Source organism: Falco peregrinus, chromosome 14, assembly GCF_023634155.1.
Source record: "Falco peregrinus isolate bFalPer1 chromosome 14, bFalPer1.pri, whole genome shotgun sequence".
Lineage (NCBI taxonomy): Eukaryota > Metazoa > Chordata > Aves > Falconiformes > Falconidae > Falco > Falco peregrinus.
In genome coordinates, this window is record NC_073734.1 from 18,297,342 (window position 1) to 18,316,130 (window position 18,789).

At 38.1% G+C, this 18,789-nt stretch overlaps 1 long non-coding RNA gene across 5 annotated transcripts; it reads right to left on the reverse strand.

Moving 5' to 3' along the window:
• Positions 1-2,606: 2,606 nt before the first annotated feature.
• On the reverse strand, positions 2,607-18,693 carry LOC129785640 (uncharacterized). Of its 5 annotated transcripts, none has more exons than XR_008749793.1 (6): positions 18,646-18,693; positions 17,020-17,103; positions 11,046-11,222; positions 10,702-10,814; positions 4,908-5,003; positions 2,607-2,856 (listed from the first exon to the last, which is right to left on the reverse strand). It is a non-coding gene; the product is annotated as an uncharacterized LOC129785640 (long non-coding RNA). The 5 variants fall into 5 exon arrangements; XR_008749790.1 differs by lacking the exon at positions 18,646-18,693 and adding an exon at positions 18,378-18,639; XR_008749792.1 differs by lacking the exon at positions 18,646-18,693 and adding an exon at positions 17,788-18,317.
• Positions 18,694-18,789: the final 96 nt, after the last annotated feature.

Consider the following 18,789-nt stretch of genomic DNA (forward strand, 5'->3'; position numbering starts at 1 on the left):
GTTCTGCATATCGCTCTTCTTGCACACACGCCAGTACCGTGAATATTTAAGGGCCATCAGCCTTCTTAACAGATTTAAAATTGAACATACTCCACCCAAGCACCTCACTGAAGGAGAAACAAACGGTTTTGTTTGTCTGTAATACAGTTTAAGACCAGAGGGTCAATGAAAAAAAAAAAAGTATCTAAACTACTCTCAGCTGCTCAGAGGTTTCCTCAGGGAAGCAAATTCAAAGTTCACAATTCATTTAGCTTGGGTCTGGGGGTTGTGTTTCAGGGGCTTTTTGGTTTTGTTGTTTGTTTCAGGTTGATTTGGGGTTTTTGTGCTGTATTTAAATGATGTTTCAAACATTACTTACTTTGTGCACAAGTGTGCTGAGTTTAGAACTTTTGAGTTTTATTTTTCTCTAATTTCACAGCAGTAAGGCTACCACCTTAAACCTAATTGCCTTGAAAAGTAAACACGCACAGAAATGCCCCACTGTTGTAACGCAGGTGTAAACTGGCTTGGCCTTGGTTAGTCCCCTTCAATGTCCTTTTCACAGGTGAAGTCAGAGACTCAAGCTGACTCCTCAAATGGCAACAAAACACCCCTTTTCACTTTTTTTACATGTCTAATTTCTGTTCACATTCACTCTTCCTTCCCTTAGGTTATTTAGTTTTAGCACCTTCTCACAACACAGAGCGCCAGCTCCCTGGTCAGGGCTGGAGCCCACTGCGGGGCCAGCAGGACCTGATCCATCCCTGCACATGCCGGAGCAGCACCACAGCTTCCCGCTCCCTGCCTTTCAATAGAGAGATTTTTACACCATGACAGGTAATTTGTTAGCAAAGTTCACCTCAAACCCTCAACCTCAAGTGTTAAAAAAGAAAAACCCTTAAATGATACAAGTTATTACATTTAATCCCTTTGGGGGAAGTGGGGAATGATTTTGTGATTAAGGACCTACTGCGGGGCTCAAGAGAATTAGTTCAATTCCAGGCTCGAAAGAAGCTTCCAGGTTCCCCTGGGAAAGCCTATGCAATCTCCTCTCTCACATGGACACCGGCAGGGTAATTTGTAAGTGTGCACAACCCTCAGATATTGTAGTATCAACAGACAAATAAATGCATAGGTAGGAGTTAGGTGGGCTGCAATCATTCTGAGGATTAGTTAGCTATTCCAAGAGGGCACTGCCATTAGACTATCACCACAAAAGTCATATATACATTTTTAAAAACCAGGTATTAGGGGCAGTCTTGAAAAATAGTAAGTTATTGGGCTGACAGTTCCTAATGGTTTTAGCTAATGCATTAAATGAATGAAAAAAGCTGCAAAAAAAGCTGCAGGATAAAAATAAGTTTGTAGGTCTTGCAGAAAGACATTACTTAGTTCTGAAGCACGGGACTATTTTCCACAGTTTGCACTGCAGGGAAATTTTGCTCAATTAAGGTCTATAGTTGGTATTGTTTCTTGACAAAATTAAATTTATGAGTTGATTTAATTTATAGAATGAACAAATTCAATAATTAAAACACATCTGACAACATAAGTTATGACAGAGCAAATTAAGCAAGCAGTATCAGAAAAACACAATGCTGAAGTCTCTGTGTAACCACCTAGACCGCAAAGTGCTCCACTACATAATCCATAGTGAAAGCATTGGACAGCCTGTCTTGCAAAAAGAACATGATTTAATTACTCTGATATACTGATGAGTACACATATTATTCAGTACTTCACTATTCACTACCAGCAAAAATTTCCCCCAACAATTATGAAAAGCAGCTGTCATACATACCAGAAATGTAAAAAATAAGAATGACTTCCCATCTCTAAAGACATTGCAATTGTTTAAAAATTTGGCTCATTTTCTGAAATAGTACTGCGCTTATTATGGTTACAGGTAGTACCTATGATCTATTTAATGCATTACAGAATTTACTCTCAGTAATTTAATGTGTGTTTCATAGGCATATAAACTACTTTCTCTATGAAAGTAATTGTCTCTTTCAGAAGGTGGAAAAATCTACATAAAATTTCAAGATCAGTGTTGGATCAGCGTTTCTGGCATTGTTTCTTTATGTTCACTCTATAAGCAATAATTTAACCTTGATATCAGGTATTTATTTTTGTATTTATTAAATACAAGTATACTTGATATTTCAGTAGTATGGCTGTTAAATAATTTTTAAATCCGGTATTCGACTGGCTTGTATGTAACTGTATTAAGGTGGCTTTTCACATTAGTCTACTTGACTGCTTTTTAAACTACAATTATTTCAATATTTCCTTAATTTTTTCACTTCAAGTCATAAAGGAAGTGAACACATTTGAAAATACAGGATCCCAAGCAAATTTTATATTCAAGAGATCTATATAAAACTGTTTCAAAACTGTCTGTTATTAGGCAAGTAACACCAACAATTCTAGTTGAGTCTAAATCCTGTTCTTTCACCTTCATCTCTAAGGTAAAATGCAAAAACAACTGATGGAACTTCCATGAGTTTAGAGAAATTCCATCCATCCCATCCAACATGCACTGAAAGCTAGGTCTGACGGGACCTGCCCTTTCTAACTTGAATAGTCAGATGAAATTCAACAGAGTGAAACTGGTGACAACTGTGTAAAACAGGTAACTTTATTTTGTGACTGTTTAGCAGCTTCTAATTTAGTATTACAAACGTACAACCCTGACATTCATGAACATTTGTTTTAATAGAAAAGCCTTCTTAAAATTTTCAGAAGTTCTCACAGGCTGGAGCGCAACAGAAGGGGCAAGGCATGTGTGGTTACAGGACTTCCACTATTGCCAATGGTGTCAGCAGTGTCTTAGTTAAGCTCTTCATTGGTGCTGTACTGGTTTAACATGAATAGCTGTGACAAAACACAACAAATAGCGTAAGACAGTTGTAGTTTCTGTATCTCGTCACCCTCCCCCACATCTACTTTACCTAAACAATTACCCTCATCCGTAAGTGAAAGGCTAATTGCCATCTCAATGTTTCATTTTACTGTATTAAACCTGCTATAAACTTTTGACTGTTCCATCTCCTCAAGCAGGTAATCCAACATCTAACTTTGCACTTCAATGCAAAATAGTCCAATATGCTATTCCTTTCAAGTATCCTGCATACCTGAATCAGGTTTCAGGCAAGGGACCACTGCAAAGCTACCATACTCCTTCAGCTGACATTGTGCTGCAGAACATCATTAAAATTAAAAGCTATGTGCTATCCTACATCCAATGCGGAATTGTGTATACCCATTTTACCACTGATGGGTGTGTGTCTCACCAATTCCTGTTCCTGTCCAGGCAACGTGTTTCAGTATGAATTGGTCACACACTTCTTCACTTTTAAGTAACCTTTGTTACAGATTAAACCAATTACTTATTCTGTCTACAATGACCACAGAGAAAAGTTACCTCCTCTTTATGACCTTGAAAGAATCAACCCATGCCAAGAGGACGAACTCTGAAAAACCCCTACACAATTCCTGTAATAATCTTTTATAGTTCTGATAACGCCTTCCAGATTATGTCAGCTCACAGCTACCGTGCTCTCTCAGATAACCCCACAGCACTGCATGCCTAACAAGCAGTAGAAACAGCCACTTCCATTCCACAACTACAGAAAGCACATCAGCAGATTTTAAGATTGTATTTTATATATCTATTAAATACAGGGATGGCAAATTACTCAAACATTTAACCATCACACTTGGCTATTACTATGACTCCTACCAAGGAGAAAAACCTTCACTCCTTAAGGAGGCCAAAAAATATACTCAAAGCAACAATCAGCTTGCCCTGCTGCAAATCAAATCAATGGAGCGTCACTTGTCTGCTCCTCTCTAAGCACTGGCCTTCACTGAGTAGAAGCTCAAGCTGACTCTAAGCCTCTTCCCTCCTCTCCCTCCCCTTGTGATCGTGGCTGCTGCAAAACCTCTGTTCTAACACATCCAAATTATTGACCAACACCAAGAAGCCTGCAAGTACTGAGAGCAGATCTGACGGGCACAGTAGCTAAACTACCAGAAACAGTTACCTGCAAGATAGTCAGCATAGGTCTAATCCCTTTTTAAATTAGTAGAGAAAATAGTGTTCAGTGTCTCATTTTTCTTTCTCCATCCCACACTTGTCTACAAAACCAAAGGCAAAACCCTACAGAAAAGCTAGCCAACCTTCCTGCAGGCCAGAAGGCATTTCCTCTTGAGGTCTGCAACTCTGCAAGCAAGGACACATGTCTGCTTAGGGTCATCAAGTACTTAAAGTTGATTGTGATCTACTTTTTCAGATCTACTGTCAGTGAATTATGGACATCCAGAAAATTATTTCCCCCCCCCCCACACTATGGAAAAGTTTACACTAAGAACTTTAAACTCAAGTAGCGATGTAAGAAAATTATTTATTTACAGTTTAGCACTCATTTGTTTCTGCAGCTGTCTTAAAAATCGAGCCTTCTTCCTCTCTCCCAGTAAAAAAAATACTGAAATCAGGAAATATGCATTATTATTTTTATATTACATCTACAGCAATATCTGGGTTTTTTTCTACCTCTTTTAAATCCTAAATACAATAATATGATTTATAATAAGAGTATTTCTACTGTGAATAACATTTCATTTTGCTTGGATGACATCAGTAACAACCACACAAGCATCTATGTGGTAAGTACACTGGTTATTATGACAAAGCTAAAGAAACCCACTGGACTTGCATGTTTAGAAAGCGGTATCTAATTATCTCAATTTAGAAACAGCATCCTTCAGGCTGAGACTGGCTTGGAGATGACCATTGTTTTCATTATTTAAATGAAATAAAGTTCTCCAGTTAGAATAGATTTATGGCTGTCAGCATTGTGAAGGTTTTAACTAGAAACGATTCACAGTCAAGCCAAACCACTACAGAGCTTTGTCACTCTCACCTGGCATTGGCAAAAGGCCAGGTGTCCCTCCAGGCAGTGGCCATTTTGCAGGTTGATGTTAAGAGTATCCGAGAAGTCCAAATCCTTTAGCAGGTGCTAAAACAAGAGGTGGAAGATTAGCCTTTGCATCTGACAGTCCTGTTTGGAAATGTTTTTTGGTTTTTTTTCATTGTCAACTGTTTAAAAACAAACCATATAATCTGCTTTTGTTTGCACAGGACACTCATTAACTGTACAGGTCTAAACTCACTAGGCTTAAGAAATGCCAGTTACCTGCCTGAAAATAGGTAGACAAACTAGCACTGCAGACAAAGCAGTGACACGCCACGCCAAATGCCACAGCCTTTATCATTCAAAACACTTTAAAAGATGTACCACCACTGAGCTACAAGTATAACCTCCCTGTACATATTTAACAACAGAGCACGCTGACCTGCAGTGGTACTAATCTTAGCATGAACACACTACAAAGTAAAACTCCCCCTGATACTAATGTTAACCTGCACACACAAGTTAAAACACAAACCAACAGATGAAGTACAGTTGGTATGGGAAGTGAAAGCTGTATTTTATTTCTGAGTGATTTTGTCATAACAAACATGTTAGGTTTCATCTGAGGCTGGTTTTAAGTGAGGATTTAATCATGACCATAAGGTAGGTCACTAGTTTTGATAGTGTGCGCCTAGTATTCATTCTAAGGAATCGGACTCAGCACTAACATCAATAGCTGTCAAGAGTGTACCTGTGGTTTCTTTTTACACTACCATTTAATAAAAGAAAGCCAATTAAGCAGATGGCACAATATTTTTTGCTGACTTACTTCAATCATTAAAGCAGTATTTAATTTACAACAAAGCACCATACTCCAATCCTATGCATCCAAGCATATTCACATTTAAAACCTGAACCGCCCTCACTGTTTCTACTGTCCTTTTGGTTTTCAACGAGCTTCAGTAACTCAAAAGAATTGCAACCAACTTGGAAACTAAAAAAGAATCCTTTGAAGAATGGGAAAAGTTCACGACAGGAGAGGGAAAAAAAGCCTAAAATAGCCAGGTGTGTTCACCTCAATCCATACCAACTTCAAACAGATGCAAGGACAGTAAATGAATCCGATTTCAGACTAAGGACATGAAAAATAAGCTTTATAAAAGTGTAAGAATATAATGTTAGAACAAATTCATTTTTAAATAAAGAATAGTATACTCCCCTACTCTCTTATTCTTTCACATAAAGTTTGCTCTGAAAATAGCATGGCTGAGTTCCAGTCTATTAACTATTATTTCATCACTACCAAATATTTGCCAGTTTGGTTTTCTATATCCCACCCATCTACTTGATTGTACCTCATATAGTATCTACTATGTTTTGTTCTACTTTTATGAGTAAATGTACTATGGGAAGTGATCAAGCCAGTCATGAAAACAGAATTAATTACTTTAAAATCCAGAACTGAAATAGTATCGGAAGAAGAGCCCCTGACAGTCAATCACCCAAGTGAAGGTTTAACCTGAGGAAGGGGTGACTGGCCTAAGGCAGCGATCCTGCTTGGCAGTGGAAGAGGTGGAAGTTTACTTAACGTATGGGTGACAATGCTTGTACATGGCCTCACAAGCTCATGACGTGTCTTCAACTGAAGTTGAAGGATCAGTTTGTTCAATAAGACTTAGTCCAAGTGAAGTGGTAAGCAATTCTTCCAAAGACATTAAGAGCACATGTAGAAGCCTGCAAGAATCCCACTATCCCCTTATCACAAGGGAATCCAAGAATTTTCTGTAGAGTAGCTCTTAAAATCAAAAAGGCACAGATATTCCAAGTCTATAATTTAGATTTGTGGCGGGGTTTTTTAGTTTTCTTTTAGAGATGTTCTGCTGGATTTTAGACTTTAATTAAAAAGTTTATACAACAATATATTATGAATTCTGTTAAATCAAAAGTTGCATTCTGCTTAATGGACTGATGGATATCACTACCTTAAATGCATTTATGTGTACAGTGTTACTAAAACTTAAATACTCATCAGTATTAGAAGATAATCAAATACTCACCTTGCAACCACAACTTGCAGAGAGCAACTGCCCGTTAGGAGACTTGCGTATATGTCCTTATAACATGTCTAGTTCTGTGAAAAATATATGCACCCTGCTTCAGGACATATGTGCCCATTAATACACAGACTGGCATTTTCTACACAAACTTTTGATCTCTAGTGCCTATCATTTATTTACACATTATTTATGTGGAATGTACACAAGCTTATTTCTATCAGATTTAAAAAGATGCTTGAAGTTGTATTTCAGCCAGAAAAATATTAATGCCTTCAAGCGTATCTTCTCTGGTCTTGCATAGTCACTCACTGAGTTCAACTCCATCCAATCCAAGTATTCGCTCACACTTAACAGAAGTGTGTCCGATGCCCAGAGGCACACCTTACATCTCACAGCTCCTGCACTCAGCTGGCATCTACCAGGTCAGCAGTCTTGCATGAAACCCTGGTACACTCCTGTTGCTCATGCTCAGCAACTACATTCCTAAAAGCTTTAACTATGAAAGCCACGGGCATGTTACGATGCACTACAGAGAAGTGATAGCTGGCTTTATCAAGCTTGTGTTTTCATCTACTTCACACATTTACAATAAATAGAAAAATATAGCTATTAAGTCTACGCCATGTAACTATGCAAGATTTTTAAAGCCTTCAGTTCAGTACTGATACAGCTGTCCTGCAGCTGCAGAGGTTAGTTCTCATTCAGCACCAGTATGTGAACTTCATTTGAAATATAAATGAAAAGTTGTAATTTCTCCTTCCCACTGTCAAAACATTATTGACCTTTCATGATCTAAAGCCAGAACTAAGAGAGATTCCCAGTTTCATAGAAAGACTTTCAAACATCTACACCTAAAATAATGGTATTAGTACAGATTTTATTGTTTTCTTAATCTCAGAATATTTTTTACTCAAGTGCAAATGAGGGCAGTTACTTTCCCTCCAAGAGAAACTGACTTTTACTATTGTGCTCTTGATACAAGAAAAGATGCGAAATTTGTATACTTCCAATAAAAAGTTCTTAACAAATACAGATAAAAACTTTAAGAAGGACGTTGATTCATTTACACAGAATCAGTGCAAGAAAGTGAAATTTTAATTAAGCAATTTCTATATAATAATAATGATAAGAAGTTATATGTAACAGTATTGCATGCATTTTATACCATTTAAGCAGCAATCCCAGACAGATATTTAATCACTCCATGTGTTATGAATCATGAGAAATTCAGTGAACTATTTCAAAGCTGTCTCATATTAACTAAGTCAAATTCTGTTACCCAGAAGTGCAATGAAACAGAATTTAAAATTTTAATGGATTGAAAGACATTTAAACTGCGGTTCTGAATGGGGACTATTTTAAGTGACATCTCTCAAACAAGCTAAACTTTCTCTTGATAGAATAATGAAGCATGACAATAGCCCAAGAGGAAATTGAAAGCTGTTCCAGATTACAAAACTATAATTTTTAACTTCTTGGAAAGCAGGTGTGAGATCTGACTTATGTAAGGTATATTATTTCCACCACAAGCCCAGGTTCTTTTAACTGATTGCCTGTAACACTAGCATATTCCCCTGAAGAGAAGTTGGTTATATGTAAATAAAATTCTGTGTCATTGTTTCTCATTGCTGTGCTGTTACCATCGTGTATGTGCCAGAAGCCACAAGTATCAAGTCAGTGTTGTGAGGTGTAGAAAAAAAAACTACAAAACTGTGTCCATTAATCAGATACTTCCTGATGTTGTAGAAAGTGTAACTGTGCTCTCTATTTTAAGCCACACAAAAAACTTGGAATTTGTCCAAGCATAGTAGGAAGCTGTAATATATATAAAAGGAAGTTTAGGTAGCGATTCCTGCTTGACCATGTTTTAGTGCTAGATTTGAGTGTGAAATACAGTAATTATTGGTATTATTTATATTTAGCATTTGATTCTTTTTTCATCCTGGTATACCAGAAAACATTCAACTGAAAAGAGTAGTCTGTAATAGACCATTACTCTGATATTAGTGTGATTGTTAGTAATCTGTTTTTTGAAAAAATACTGATGATTGAAGGCATAAAAATTAAGAGGTTCTGTTCTGAGATGCTAAACACTATCCTCTAAGAATTTTACTGATTTCTTGATTTTAGTCTTTTAGACTTGGAAGATTAATAACTTTTCTTACTGATAGCAATATAGATAAGTCAAACACTCCATTTGCTTTGGCAATTAAAAAAAGCTAACATTGATCCTGAAATCACTAATGGGCAGTAGATAGTCAATGAAGAACTATGACTTTTCATATACTGTAGTACACCTACTTTTTTAAACAGTTCTAAAAGTGTTTCATTTATATATTAAAGCAACATGTTTGGGCTTAAACCAACTGAAAACTGATTGATTTGTCAGCTTCAATTATTTTTAATAGTTTCAAAAAATTAGAAGTCAATTTACAACCTGCTCTGATTACCCCACAAGATCTTTGCATTTCAGGCACGTTAACCAATCCAGCTGCAGCAGCCGTAGTTCTTCCTACTTGGATTTCAAGTCTCTCTACTAAACATTTCAATAGACCATTAAACCATGATGGTGGCAGAGAATTTCCAGTTCACATTTGAAGGGATTACCATTACATTTCTGCAACACTCCATGAATTGAAACAGAAAGTCTCTGGTGCACTCCCAATCACATGAGTATCCGAAAGGGACATGTCAAATATGGAGGTCAGTGAGGAGAAAGGGAATTAAATACTGCATTTACAGCACCAGATTGCAATACAAAGAAAAGCAACTGTCTCGGCTTAAAATAATTTTTTTGATTCTGTTATTAGAAGATGTGTGAAGGCGGAATATATAGTTAAATTTCCTATACATTTCAGGTGTATTAAATACATAGGACAGTGACACCAATAACAAATTTGATAGCAAAGTATTTGCTATGGGGAAGAAGAGAAATGATAGTTAGAATATCAAAGCAGCAACAGCTTAGATTTCTAGTTCTCTAGATAGTCCTCTTACAAGAGCAACGAATTACGTGCATTTGAGTGGTTAAGATCTCCATATTCAAGTTGACCCAGCTCACCTCCAGAAGCTAAACAGCAGTATAAAGAAAACTAACTCTTTTCTAGGAGTAGACACACTTGTGATAGAAGTTTGTCTTCTGTTTAAGAATGTTACTCCAAGAATTCATTTTTTCAAAGTGTTCTTCTAGTTTCGCTTCAAGTACTAAGAACTAGAGACTAGGCGAAAAAGTTCTGTGCACTTGAAAGTCCTTTTTATATAGCAAGCTTCCATTTTTCCTTCTGTTGGCAACTGTGAAAGGAATCTTTCAGATTAGAAAGGTACCTGACATACATCAAAACCTGCAGAGGTTTTTATTCAGGCAAAAACAGTAATCAAAACTACTTCTAGTATATCTAGGTTAAGAGACAAAAAAATCCAACCAAATGCAAGGTGGTCTTTAAAACAGAAAAGGGAAGTTACGGTTGGATTAAGATCAGACAATTCTCAAGTCAGTTTTGTTTGTTTGTTTTTTTAAAAACCTAGACAGGTCCCTCACAGCTGTCATACTGCAAAGCATGGGAGATGCTTAAGAAATTTTAGGACTAACTAGAAGTATTAAGGAGATCCTGAAACATTAAATAGGCATGATCTTCAAACATTATCTACATATTTGCAGGGTCACATTTCTGAACTGGGTTACACTTACCTGTGTAATTACCATCTCTGTAACAGAATTAGCTGAAAAGATCTTAATAGAAACCTACTTTTACTGTTGCCGTCAGCAAGGAGCGATAGTCGGAAGGCGTCTCATTCTTTCTGCATCTGTGGTAAAACTGCAGGTATAGCTTCCTTCTACAATCATCCCTTGTGCAGTCATCTGCAACCAAGTGAAAAATCAATTAAGCAACAACATAGACTGCAACACTATATTAGAACATCACTAAGTCTCCACTACTTTACCGTAGTGGAAACATGCTTATTTAATAATTTTTGTGGTCATCATTCAGCAATTCAAGCCTCAACATGTATTCCAGATCCAAAGAGTGATGCCTCCTGAAGGTAAAAAAGCATTACAATTTTTCTATAATGATTTAAGGCTACTACTCACCTTGAAGAGAGACTGATGGATATTATGAACTTCTCTGTCAACTGCAGACAAAAGTGCATGCTCTAAGAAGGCGCAGGAGCTAGTTAGAATTCTTAGCTTGCTAAGAGCGCTGGTATCTCGTATTAATCTTCTTCCCCTGTTGAATGCTCATACGGCCGCCCAAATAACTCTTCAAAGCTAAGGAGAAAACATATTTTGAATGCATTCTTCACCAAGTTAAAATAAAAGGCCAGTTCATGCAAAATATTTTTCCATGCTTATGGGGGATTTAAATAAATCAGACATATGCATTTTCAAAATATTAAGTGTAAGTGAATGCTGTGAATTATATGATTCACTAAGACTGAACTGATGCAGAATACTGTTCCCCACAACTCACACAAGCTCACTTTGCATTAGCTGCTAGTTGCTTTTCTTGCTGTTCTGCATTTTCTGTTTCTCCCACCACCTTCAGTTATCTTGCCACATAGGTTCTCTGCATTTTCTGGGTATAGAAAGCATCCTTTCACTAAACATAGGCCAGGCTAATAAAGTGAGTTTTTTGGAATCTGTTTTCTGCTTTCCTAGAAAGGTAAGAGACACATAAGCCTGGCATAATGTTGCAACCCCAAACTTTAAATAATTTGGCCTTTACAAGGCTATCATCTTCAGCACTGACACTCTTCTTTTAGCTTACAAATTCAAAGACTTAATCAAAACAAGAATATTTAAAACAATGGCAAAATAATGAGCTGCATTTCTAGAAAACATTTTGGCAAGAGATTACACCAACACATCACCTACATCAGATCCACGGACTAGCCAGTTAAAAAGTTAAAGGAGTTTATCTTAGTAAGGTCCTTTTGCTTTTGAGATTAAGTATCCCATTTTGAAAGCCACTCTCATGCGCTGAATTGCAAGCACTTGCAAGATCTTTGGTAAATAGATAAGACCGAATGGGTGAAATAAAGCCTTATATTATATCCCTAATTTTTATATCCATGTATTTTATTGTTATTCTGTAAGTTGGAAAATAACCAGTAGTAATTGATGGTTGTCTTAACTATTTATAATAGTCACAAAAATGGACATTTATAAATGGTATTTAATTTAATATGTTTTTTCTTACATTTAAAGTTAGATTTTGAGCAACAATTTAAGCCAAGAAAACCCACTTAGAGATGTAAAAGTTCAAAGAAAAATACTTTATATCACAGGTGAGAGACCAAGTTGCAAATAGAAGGCCAATCTGTTAAAATTAGGCCAAATGCAAGTTACTTTTGTGCTCAGTACAATGATATTCCTGTCAAGCTGTGCATCTCATTCTTACAAATAACTCCCTAGCAGATCATTAAGAACCTGTGTTATAGCGACTCCTGGAAAAAGCTGAGGCATTTTTAGAGGACTACATCACCTAATCCTATTCCAACATTGTTCTAAATTGTATGAACAAGAAATTAACATGAAATTTACTTAATCATAGCTCAACCCAAGTTATATGTTAAAACTTGTAAAGAAATTTACAAGCTTTTTTTAGAAGCACCAACTAGGAAAACCAAAAACTTAGAAGACTATTTCCACACAATTAGATTATGCACTCAGCATCTTTCGTATAGCTAGATTTAGTGTCTAGTGAAGAATAATTTTCTTTTACCACTAATAGAAAGAAGAAAATTATTTAAGAAAGCGGTAATTACAAAACCCTCAAAAATTGCAGGCTGACTCCAGAACTGATAAAGTATGCATACATGCACTCTGAAAAATGAACAGGAGAAAGTCTTGTTTGCTCTTGAAAAAAGGATAATATGAGGCAAACTTTTCAAAAAATAAATACCTAGAATCAAGCTTGTACACCATAAAAGTTGTCAATTCACACCACAACAAGAACATCTACTCTTTTTGCCAAACTCAGTAACCAATTACTGATAACAGGCAGCACTTTGGAATCCAGTCTCCAAGAGCAGAGTCTAGAATTTGGTGGGCTTCAAGGCATGAGATACTCTTCTTGGGTATTTATTTATACGACTAGATTACTATTAAAATTAATGTATATTCCTGCTATAACATTACAAATATTTTTCTGTTAACACACAGGATGTTCAAAGGCTTAGAATAATTTCTATTTATGCTACTGGAAGTTTCTTACCAATTCAGATCTTCAAAATCCTTTAAATAATCATCTTGGGAAGAATGACTAACATGATTTGTAAGGATTTATATTAGAAGAGGTAAGAATACAAGGCTATGTATATGTTACCAGGCGAGTCTTTCAAAAGCTAAAATGATCCAAAATGTTAAACAATGATAAAATAAGCATATTAAATAGATTTTTATACTACATTTTTTAAAAAGGGTGTCATTACATCAAATAAAAGTGATGTACTATTTCTCCCTCACCACTCTTTCATTGACAAACTCTAGGGAGATATGAAAGAGTCTTGTTTCCTTGCTTGGGTTTGCCTAACCTACAGAATACCTTATGATACAGTATATAGCGGCGCAGTCAGTTTCTCCTGACATTGTTTAAAGAAAGCCTAAAGCAGTACACTGACATCACAGTCATTGCAAAAATTCACAGCCACAGTGGGACATCTTAAGCCAAGATTTCTGCTTATACAAGATCCTTCTACAGCTTTCTGCTTCATCCATTTTCCCTTGAGTAAAGGGGTACTGAACAGTTTACAGTAGGATGTGCCTTCATTAAGCATCAGCAACCTACAGGATCTAAAGCAACTTATATTAATATCCCATTTATTTGCTCCCCATAATAAGATCTGCACTTGTACATCACTTCCACATTCTAAACTAAGCTTTTTTTTGATTACAGTATCAAATACAGACCTTACTGAAAAGCTACATTCTAAACCCGCTGTAAGACAAGCTTGTATATATTTGCTTTCTTTGCCTGCACCAAGGGGCCTTTCATCAAGTACAGCCTTCTAAAAGAGGTCACAGGGGTTTTGTTCGTTTGTCCATCTGTGTGTGTCGTCCCCCCCCCCCTTTTTTTTTAAATATATTTCTATTGCAGTGGTTATAAGAATCCTCCAAAACAGTGCTGGGATATGTACTATTTGATAGCTCTGTTTGCAATAATTGCTGTACTTCCCAAAGATCCTATATTCTAAGACAAGAGACATACAGAGGAAGATTATCTAATGCATGTATTAACGCAAACAAACACCTGATAGCCCTAGGGCTATATGTTTTGGTTTTGTTTTTTGGTTTTGTTTTTCAGTTTTGTTATCAGTACCTAACCAAGCACAAATAAAGACAAACAATCAATTTAGATTCTGTATTTTACTTAGAGCATTGTGGTTTTCCTCAAAAGACTATTACTCAAAAGCCTCAAGAGAAACTATCTCCCATAACTTCGATACAATAGAGAGAAGAGCAAGGAAAGCTCACTTAACAGAGCAATCGTCGTATTTCATAATAAGCTCTTTTGGAAGTAGGTATGGGATGGAGCAATGCAAGGGATAAAAACCGTAACCAGACTTGCATGCTTGTGGTTATGTTTGTTTTTGATAAGGAGCGCTTATGCTTGGAAGTAATCACTGTTCTACAAAAGTAGTATCAAACATTAACCACACAGGACAAGCAGACAGCTGAATGCAAACAACCCTCAAAGCAGCTGCTGTGAATAGGATCTCAGGCTGAACAAAAAACCCACCCAAAACCACAGCTGGAAACAAGAAATAGGGCATATCCTGGCAAGCCAACGGGATATACGGCTCATCATTTCAAAAGTCAAGACTTCCTACTCCCATATCTAGCACAAAGCAGACCGAGCAGAAGAGTTAAAGCAAGCCAGCCACGTGACTGCAGCTGTACCAGCACCACAACCTGTCCCACCAGGTTCTGCACCCATCACAGCTTATATTAACACCTTTGGGCTACACAACTCAGCAGTGGCAGCTGCCAGCCAGGGAGAACGATGGGGACATATCCACGGGGAATAACCAGTCAGATAGGAAATGTGGCCTCACCACCTCTAAAGGTCTGCCGACCCACAGCAAGGATACGATACAGGTACATCCAAAATGACAGAAAAAAATTTCAGCTTTCAGTCTTGGGTTCTCTACATTGTTAATAACAAAGTTTAGTTTTCCTATGACCCTTTATTATTATTCTGGTGTAATGTCCTTGCTATAAGTCTTAAGATTTCAAAGTAGAATATCCTTGTTCTAAACACACAGCTTTCAACCTTAAGGTCAACAGAACAACTCTGTAACTCAGTATTGAAGAACTAAGGTACCCCTCAAAACAAGGAAAACTCAGATTAATACATCTCCTCCCTGTCAGCTTTTTAGAAAACCAAATACAAATTGTGGGAGAGCATGAAGAGTAAGAGAAAAGGCTGAAATGACACTACTTGGGAATCAAATGGAAGGACTAAGAAAATGATTCATGAAAAAACATGATTCAAGAGTGAACATGAAACCTATCCTAATGTAAAGACATCACAAAAAAGTGGAAGTTGTGAAGGAGTTTTGTTTACTTTGGTATTCTATGCCTAATATCCAAAGATTCCCTTTTTTCATAGGCTGATTCGTAGCAACATTTCTGTTACGTATTATTCACTGGAGTCTGTTTGGATCTATGCCTGGGCTGAAAGGCCAAGAAAGTTGGAGATTAAATATTACTGAAGACAAACAGCAAAGAACAGTCACCACAGATTAATAAAACACTGTGTTAATTAGAACAGTGAACTTGCCCAACATTCTTTTAGGCTACCCTAAAATGTGTTAAAAGAAACAAACTGGAAAAGGAATTAAGTTATCTTGGATACAAGAAGCCTGTCTTCTGAAGTGCTGTAAGGAATAAGAGGGTGGATTTTACTACTCCTGTCTTAAAGACCTTAAAGTACATGAAAACCTCACTCACTTCAGTTGAAGAACAAGAGGAAAAAACAAGAGCAGAGGAGGAAGACATATTAGGTTTACAGACCACCACAATTCAAAATGTATTCAGCATCTCAAGTCATAACTTATCGCATTCAGTGGGGCAGAACTAGTTTTATACTACAATTCTAAGAAGTGAAGATGAATCTTCTATTACATCAAGACACACAGAGAATGTATATTTTTACACTATGCATACATTGTGTAAAGACAGTCCTGTGGATTTTGTTCAGATATCCAAAAAAGGCTTTATCTTTTATACTGAAGTTGCTGCTATTTGATAAAGCTCATCTTCCAGGCTAAACTCTGAAGTATATTCTATAGGCCTGCTACAAAAAAAAAAGTAACAGAGAAAAAAATTCTGATCAGAATTTCTGTTGTCTAAACGAAGATGTCCTGAATATAGATCTCCTAACAGAAAAAAACCCAGTAGTTCTGTGGATAAATAACCATTCTCAGAGAAAGTAAGACAGAATGAAGAAAAAAAAAGAATTTCTTTTTAAGATTTTAAGCTTCGAAAATCCACTTAGAGAAGAAATATAAAGCATATAAATAGTATCCTCATATCGCTAAATGCAAGTTAGGATAATACTCTTCAAGCTTTGAAGGCAGTTACTACAATAAACAGATGTATAAAAATACAGGATTAGTAAATTCAAAAAGACTGTATTTTTAGCAGCCTTAAACATTTAGCACAGTATCTCTGAAGTAACATGTTGCCTTAAAAGGGAGGGACTGTTTAGAGGCAAATGAGCAGGAGAAGGCTGGAAATGCAATCAAACTAAGAAACAAGTGACCCATCTTAATTATCTCTGATAGCAGATGCTGCTAACAGATGCTCTCACATTATGCTCAAAGTACAGCTGTGAGAACCAGAAATAGATACCAAAGACTAAACTCTGATGCATCCCTTGCACCTCAAAGAGAGATACTTGAGATATCATTCTAGGCTGACAAAGCACATTTCTTCCAATCACCTCTGCAGTGTGAAGGAACCCAAACATACACTAAGCCCTTCTGCTTAACCTGTTAATTTTAAGGCTTCACAGGTGCTGCAGAAAAAGACATCAAGGATTATTAACAGATGCACTAACCTTAAGAGATTATTCAAATCAGTCATAGCTGTAGTATGATGACAGTTACGCTGCCTTGCCTTAGCCGGTCTCCAGTCAACAGAACTGTACAGAAAAGCATAAAAGCTATTTGGAAAAATATCAGGCAAATAAAAGCATTTTGAGCTGCCCAAGACATTTTACATTGCAAACAATAAAGTAATTACAATTTATTTAATTATCTCAAGGGTTAGTGCTCTTGGAATTTTTTTTGCTGGTATAGCTTCAGCTTTTAAGTGTCACAAATCATGCAAGCTTGAATAAAAGCCAGGTTGCGGGTATCCGTATCTTTTCAGATGTAAACCTAGTATCTAGAACAAGATAAGAGATCAGCAGGAGTTCCGCACATCAACAAACTCACAGAAGTATAAATAGCCTAGTGCAAATCACAACTTTCTGATGCTTTCAGGATGCTAGAAGTCTCCAAGGGCTATGCACTGCACTCCATTTTTCAGAGTAGCATATAACTTCTTGGCATCTGATTAATCTAAGGCTCTGCCAGCTGCAAGAGTACAGCTGTAATAAGGAAGAAGACATTACTTTGCATACTCCAGTCTTGATTCAGTGAAATATTCTAGTGCTAGTACCTGCTTAGTCTTCAACAGTCAGAAAGAACACCACTGAGGTGCTTGACTTTTCCACGTGGCTGGCAGAATTCCAACCACCACCAGCCAGACCGTTCCTGTAGGTTTTTACACCAGCAAAAGCAGTATAAGCTAGCTGTGCTAAAACTATAATAAGCTGACTCACACTCTGAAGAAAATAAGACACCATCATCCACATTCAGTGGGCCATCACCACAGCAAAAGTAAACTTGACTTTTTAGGAGACAAGAGGTTTTTTGCCATTACTCTTAAAACCAGTAAGAGCAAACCGATTAGAAATCCTGTTCTTGCAGCTTTCCACAGTTCCTTTGAAGAAGCCTTTGTACACAACAACGCCCTGCCCACCCGAGAAGTGGCACCCCATCCCACCCCGAGGGCACTGCAGTGCCCAGGGGCAGCTTTTAGAGGACAGAAACACCAAACTCTTTGAGGGACCCCAACCCCCCAGCCCAGCCCCCCGTGCCGGTTAGCTACAGACGGCAGCGCAGAGAGCCTCGGTCCCCAGAGAGCTCGCTAACGAAGTTACTCCATAACGAGAAAAACCTTTCATTGAGGAAAAAATAACAGTTGTGTTAGCCCTGTATGCTAACTGGGGCAGCAGCGAGGGCCGCGGGACCACAATGAACGATCTCAGTGTGCCCAACGGGCACAACGAGCCTATAAACCCCCACAGCTTTTAAACGCCGCTCCCCTCCCCCTCTCTCCCCTCCCCCCCCCCCCCCAGGCGGCAGTCACCTCAGCACAAGCTGGGACGAGCGGGGCCCTGTCAGGCGGCCCAGAGCCCCCCTACCAGCCGCCGCCGCTCCAGCACAGAGCGCCCTCCGGCGAGGCCGGGCCGGGGAAAAGGAGCGACGCGCGGAGGCACCTGACGCCCCCACCAAGGACGGCAGCCCCACGCCCAGGGGAAGCCGCCCCGGGTGGGCCCAGGCGCTGCCTCGCCCGCGAGCCTCGTTACCCTGAGGGAACCGCAACCCCCAGCACCCTCCGCCGCGCTCTACCGCACCAGCCCAGCCACCTCCAGCTCCGCCGCTGCCGCTGCCGCCCTCAAACAGCCGAAGTCACGCCCCTTCCCTCCCGGTAGCCAATGCGAGTCGCGCTTGCTGCGGGAGGCGTGGCGAGCGGGAGGCTGGCCAGTAGGGTGCGGCGT